The sequence below is a fragment of the Athene cunicularia genome (genome assembly GCF_003259725.1).
Source record: "Athene cunicularia isolate RWA chromosome 2 unlocalized genomic scaffold, athCun1 chr2_part1, whole genome shotgun sequence".
Classification (NCBI taxonomy): Eukaryota; Metazoa; Chordata; class Aves; order Strigiformes; family Strigidae; genus Athene; species Athene cunicularia.
The window spans coordinates 95321544-95329075 of NW_020799095.1; positions in this window are offsets into that span (position 1 = coordinate 95321544).

Genomic DNA, 7532 nt, shown 5'->3' on the forward strand with positions numbered 1-7532 from the left:
ACCTATCAGTTTTCTCACATTTACACTTCTAATTCTCTACACCATTCCACTGCAAGGGAGTGAGCAAATGGTTGTGTGGTGCTTAGTTGCCCACTGGTTTTAAAACACCACAGTCCAGTGGGTTTGTATATCAAATATTGGGCCAAACTTACAAAACAGGTGTCTAGACATGATTAACATCTCCCGTTTTCTAGTAGGAGCCTTTTCCAGCCTTACAAGAAAGTTTTGTTCTGTGTGTTAACCTGAGTTTGCCCATTTATGTGTCATTATTTATTTATTTATTTATTTATTTATTTATTGGACAGTGAAGTGTGTACATGGAATACTGCTTTTTTAAAATCAGTTCTGAATATGCTTGCCAAGGCAAGGAGATCAAAAACATTGCCTGCAACTATCAGAGTAAGCACCACCTTCAGTGCAGCAGAGATGCCTCTCAGTAATTAGAGTCATCGGGCTTACTTAAGAAAGAGATGGTCAGCTGGCAGAAGGCTTTAGTTTAAACACAAACAAGGCATCAGCAACACAAACAGGTGACAGGTCTCATCCCTCTGCTCAGCACAGGGGTTCCCATCTGAGAGGGCAGTGAGGATAGGATGTAGCCTGGGGTTTACCAACACTGCAGCTGACTGTACCTCCAACAGTGGTTGAGACACAATTCACCTAACGTTTCTGCACAGAAGCATTTGAACAGTTGTCTTTGAACTGACCCCAGGAATATCCCCCTAGGAAGGTTACATTGAATGGAAAAGCTGTTTTAACTCCCACCTTGCCTGAGGAGGCTGTACTTCCCCTACATGATGTGCTCCTCTGATGCTCTCATTGTCATGGTTATTGGAGAGAATTAGGTATTGCAGTGACCTTTAATTTGGTTTTTGTAAGCTCTTATAGACAGAAAAATCCTCTTCTGCCTGTACTGTATGGGTGGCACCTCTTTAGTAACTGCACAGCATATCATAAATGAAGTAAGTACAAAATACCTTACATCTTTGACATAGAATAAAGCTGCTAAATATTAATGGAACAAACTAACTGACAAATCTCTTCATATCTGAAACACATTCTAAAAATAATGTGAATAGCACAATCTCAAGTCACTTCAGTAGTTTTCAGCCTTTTAAAAAATGCATTAAGAAATGTCATACAGTGAAGTTTATCACCAGTCTTGATCTCATAAATCAAGCAATTTTTGTCAGAAACTGTATACAGTGTCCACATCTAGTACAGAGGATTTTACAGAACATTAGAGGCAGGTAAAGCAAATGGCTTTCCAAAACCACTAAATGAATGGCAGTAAATATGATATTTTTCTTGTTTTTCAAAAAAAGTCATAAAGAATGCTATTTGGTTTTATATTGGTGACAGCTTGCCCAAATTTAAACAAACAAGCTAAAGAAAACCTGGAAAATCCAGTTTTGGCCATACTCCACAAGGCATTCTCAGGTGGTGGAAGCAATGGGACTTCAACATCTAATTCTATATCCATCTGTGTTTAAAGACAGACTCAGTTACTTGAAAAGTACTATTATAGACAAATAATTAAGATGAATCTACAGTGTATCTTGATTCTAGGGAAGATACCAGCAGTAAAGAATAACACACCTGCAAAGACTGACCACATGCCTTTTCAATGCATTGCTCTCCTACCCCTTCTTTAAGTTTCCCAGTGTTTTACTCATGAGAAGCTGATCACAGATTTAATTTCTAATAACTGACTTTAAATCACACACTTTTCACAAGAACCCTGAATATCTTTGCTTATTTGATCGTTGTATATAATGTTTCACTTGTGTTTCTCCTAAAGTGTTAAATGCGTGAGTGAGACAAAGCAATGAGAGGATAGCATGGGGGAGGGATAAGAGTGATCAAAGGTCAGTTTAACCTAGGGAATAACGAGGTCACATGAAAATTTGTGCCATTATTTTTTCCTGTTCCTATTCATCTGATGCTCAAAATAGTACTTCTCGTCATAATATTTCAAAAGAAATACATAATAAAGAAACAAAGAGCAACATAAGAAAGAAGCAAGGACCTTGAAATATTGAGTTAAACCAACCACAGAAAAATCAAATCAATTGAAAGCCTTGAGGTAACTTGCATCTCTAATATACTGTATGTGCAAGAAAACACTTTGTCTCTGGAGTTTCTTTCCCATTTGGAATTATTCTGTTATTGTGATTTATTTGTTTTTCCTAATATTTCTCTAGGCAATGATATCAGTGGTATATTTTTTTCTCAGATAAGTGAATTCATTTCAGATTTTACCCCCAGAGGTCTTTGAGGAATCCCATGAACATATCAAAAGGAGGCTCCAGAGGAAAATCAAAACCTGCATTCTAAGAAATTATAAAAAATTCCTGGACTGATTTCAATTATGTAAATCACAAAAGTCCAGTTTAAATCTATTTCATCAGCCAAGTTCTACTTTCTGTCTGCCTTTTTTTCTTCTATGAAGTCTGTGCTTTTTCTTCTATTCAGCTATGAATTAAGCTCAGTACAATTTTCTAAGGTTGTGTTTTACAGCCTTCTGTAATGTCTTATGAAGCTTTTATATAAAAAACCCCAAAACAACAACAAAACAAACAAACAAAAAAAACCACACTGAAAACTAACCCAAAATAAAACAAAACAAAAAACCAACCAAACAAAAAAAGACAAAGCAATAAAGCTGGAGGAGGTAATAGAAATAGGAAATACAACCCCTCCCCACAAACCCAATTATTTGTTTTAAAACTATTTCAGTCTCTGCTCTTAGCAAATAAACAAGGAGATGAGCTGAAATTGATCAAGGCCATCTCAGAACAAAAGGTCACTTCAGAACTTTTATACTAACAAAAGTTCCTGATAAAATAACCAGAACCAAAATAATCAGAGTTATTCTTACTGTCTTGAAGAGAACTCAGACATGCAGCTCTATGTCAGACAAGGATTGCCTTCATGAGTAGCCAGAATCCTCTGTAACAGCTAAAGGCGTTGTACTGGTTTTGGTTGGGGTAGAATAAATCATAGTAGCTAGTATGGGTCTATGTTTTGGATTTGTGCTGGAAATAGTGTTGTTAACACAGGGATGCTTTTGTTATTGCTGAGCAGTGCTTACACAGAATCAAGGCCCTTTCTGGCTCTCACACCTCCCCACCAGTGAGCAGGCTGGGGGTGCACAAGAAGCTGGGAGAGGACACAACCAGGACAGCTGCTCCAACTGACCAAAGGGGTATCTCTCACCATATGACATCATGCTCATCAATAAAAGCTGAGGAAAGAAGAAGGGAGGGAGGAATGTTCGGAGTGATGATGCTTGTCTTCTGGAGTAACCGATAGGCATGATGGAGCCGCTTTCCTGGAGATGTCTGAACACCTGCTTGCCGATGGGAGGTGGTGAATGAATTCCTTGTTTTGCTTTGCTTGTGTGCACGGCTTTTGCTTTGTCTATTAAACCGTTCTGTTCTCAACCCAGGATTTTTCTCTTTTACTCTTCTGATTCTCTCCCCCATCCCACCAGGGGAGGAGGGAGTGAGCAGCTGTGTGGTGTTTAGTTGTCAGCTGGGGTTAAACCATGACAGGGACTTATGAAGGGAACAGACAAATCTTTTTGGATAAAAAGATGACAGATTTCATCTTTAAATTCACTTTTACATTCTGTTAGAAACCTAATAATTGTGTTCTCTGAAAAATAAAAATTCCTGAAAGTCTTGGGGTTTCTTTCTTTTCTTTTTTTGTGTTTTTTTTTTTTTTTTTTTTTTTTTTTTTTTTTTTTTTCTCCTGACTGGCTGAGCTAAAGAATTGTTCAGTAATATTTTTTTTTTTCCCATATACAAGATTGGGTACTCGCAGCCAGTCAGTCTTTTTCTGAGAAAAAGTCTAAAATTGTCCTTCTGATAGTTCATGTCCATTTTTAAGGAATACATAAGACTAGTTAAGAGGTCTGAAGCAGAGCTTTTTGAAATCAATGGGAAAATTCCAGTTGTTTTCTGTTTTGTGTTGTGTCCTAAGATAGGATGGGCCACTGAGCAGACAATCTGGAAATTTCCATCCTTTTGTACTATTGAAAACTTTTTGAATCATTGGTTCCCTAATGTCCTTAATCTGCGGACACATATTTTGTGTGTCGGAATAAATCTCCTTAATTTTAAAGAGATTCTTAATCTAGAGGAGACAATTATATTAAAAACATGAGGATTTTGCTTATTTAAAGCTTGCCTCTAACTGCAATAAATTGAGATAAGAATGAGCAGGATTTTCATTCATATTTCATGGTATAATAATAATTTATTAATACATTTTCTACCTGAATTCATAATCCAACTCTTTCTGCTTGGAATTGTTCTGAAAATCCCTTCATTTTTGAGTTCTGATGACTCTTGTATGGATCAGAAGTACAGGAACAATGCTAAAAAAACTTTGAAGTCTCTGTGAGCTCAGTCATTTTTCATGCCAGCTAACTTTCTGGACTTCTACCAGTGATGTGTAAAGCAAGTAGTTTTTCCTGTCAGCTTCTTTTTCAGATCTGATAACAATGAAAACAGAATCATAGACATTAGACACTAACTAATTAAAGTCTAATTTTTCATTTTTCAGCAACATTCTAAATATTTCTCTTCATCATACAGCTCAGAAATAAATCTAAGAAATAAACTTTGCTGTCAGTGTACAGTGTTATAAATACACATAATGAGAACAAGAATGCTTCATATTAAGTGAAGGATGAGGGGCTAAGAAACAAAAAAAAAAAAAAACAAAAAAAAAAAACAAAAAACACATAGAAAAACTTCTTAGATGTATTGTTTTCTCTCCTACTCACAAATACACCATTCTGAAGCACACTCAGAATTTTATATGAGCCATTGTAATCTTGAGAAAGAAGGTTAGCTTAAATCATGGCATTGCTGATGTATTTCCTCAGCATTGAAAGGATTCGGTGAAGTTGTGTCTATTTTACAGACTGTCCTGCGTTGGGGTGAATATTATCCCTGTACGCTGCTCTGACTCCATACATCAAACAGTGAAAAGGACCACAGAGGAGCAGAGGTGCAATAGACTATCCTCTAGACCACGAAGTAGTCTTAGAGTTGTATAAGATGACATCAGAGTGGTGACCTTTCTTGGCACCCTCCCTGCTGCTGAGACTTGTATCAAAGCCTCCCCACACCAGTATGGGTGAGAAGGGTGAAATCAGAGACACAGGTATTCACTCTGATTCTCAACTTACTTTTGTAAGTATAACACAATATGTCTCTAAAAATCTATCGACAGAGCTAAGAGTTGTGTCAAGATGTACAAAGAACCATTCCCCTCTTTTCCTTATCTCAGGCAGAGAAGTCTGTCTCAGAGTCAGGAGCTTTGTGTGCTGAACATATTCTCAAGCTGAGCAGCACTAAAGATTTCCCTTCCACAGGGAGAATAATTCACAATCAGCCAGCTGCAGCCAGATTACATTGCAGGTTATTGATACAAGGTGATACAACTGAGACTAGAAAATTTATGGTTCAAAAAAGCGGAGATTTATCTTTAGTGTCTAGGGGAAGAATCACACAACAAATTGGAGAAAAAAAAAAAAAAAAAAAAAAAAAGTAATTAGAAATTATTTTTTTTTTTAATTCAGTTTGTTTTAAAACATCGTTTTCATGGCTCTTGATGTACATATTGTTAATATTTTCTGTATATGAAAGTGAATTAGTTATGATTTAATTAATATGTGGTAAGTAATGTTCTGTGCAATACTCCCAGACCTCATGTTTTCATGCAAATGATATATGGTCTTATAAGAGCATTATCTAATATTAACATTTCTTAGGCTAACTGATCAGAATGTCTGACAGGATCAGGCTTTAACTAGTGATCAGATATGAAGTCTGAAAGAAGATTCCTCAGGTTTGGGGGGATTTTAAGTTTATTGTAGCCTTCTTAATTTGTCTTCGGTATCAGGAACTATGATCGAATTCTTAATGTTCTCTGGATATTTCACTAAGAAATTGCTGGAAAATGGAAAAATGCCATGCATAATAATGGAAACCAGTGTTAACTTTGAAATTCTTTATAGTTTTCCATCTTCTTGATGTAAAGATTATTAAGCACTGGAAATCCACAAGAACTATGGGGCCAGGGCCATTACATATTTTCACTGGGAACCTTGGCACAAAGCAAGTATATAAAAATGAAATATGTTGATATGACAACGATGGAAAATATCAATACAGGGAACAGAAAAATCCTGTAGAGACACTCAAAGGATGTTGATAAATGAACCATGTTAAAAAAAAAAAAAAAAGTGGGATAAGATCAAATAGTCAAAAAGTGCAAGATTATGGAACTTGGATAATAGTAAGGTTTGCTTCCTTAAACTGAAAGCAACTAATAGATAGGAAAAAAAGTGAGTGAATTAGATTACTATTAAATTATAAGCCACCAATAAAACAGGACTACAGAAAAGTAAACATGCTCATAGAAACATTAACATTAATAACAGAAGGGTGTTGGAGAAACCTCTGTAGAAAATGATATATGATGCCACACCAAGGAGGAAGGTCGAATCAGTATACTTCTGGAATCTTTTCCAAGTCAACCTTTTATGAGTCAAATAGGCCTAGTAAGATTTATTTAGAAATATTAAGTCTAATTTCTATAAGTAAAATTTAGAAAACCTGAAGTTTAACCTCAGGATTAAAAAAGAAATGCTTCTAATATGACCTCTCCTATGAAACACTTGTTCCATAAGGGAACTAAATTTTGACAAAATTTAAACTGAGAAGGACTTTGTTGCTCTTGGCAATTATTCAGGGAAGAGGGGGCAGGGGGTGGATAAACTGAAGTTAAAGCTGATTTTTAAATGTAAACATGTTAGCAATAGGCTGAGAATCAAAGGAATGAGATTGTGGAAGATTATGAATAATGGTATACAAAAATTGAGAAATTTTATAATGGAGGTTGGTACTTGAAAGGGATGGATGGTACTGTATGTTGGTTCACAAAATCAAATTAATGGAGATGGTAAATCAAGAGATCCCTATATTTTTCAATGCTGAAATTGAGTCCTTTATATTTTGTTACAAACGATTTGTTAAGTAATCAGATGACAAAGTAAGCATCACATTCATATTCTTATAATTTCTATACTATAAGAAGGAACTGAGGTATTTTTCTACAGCGAGAAAATCGAGCTCAGAAGAACCTTTTTCTTGAATGAACAGAAACGTTTTTTCTGCAGTGACAAGGTTTAAGTTTTCTCTGTCTAGTTGTAAAAAAGTAATTTCTGCTCTGGAGGTGCAATAATGCTTTGGCCAGTAGGATGACAGGGAATGCGAGCTTTGGTATGTTCTCCGTCTGCTTTTTGCTGCACTGATAATGCTCTCTGAAGTTCATCCAAGATGTGATAAGCAGCCGAGGAGATGCATTTATTCATTAATTAATTAGGGATTTATTAGTGTGGTACAGCAGCAATTTCCCTGTAAATATATTCTTGCAACATTTCCAAATTACTAGGTCTTTACCATTTGGTTGAGATTCTTTTAGACATATATATATATATATATATATATATA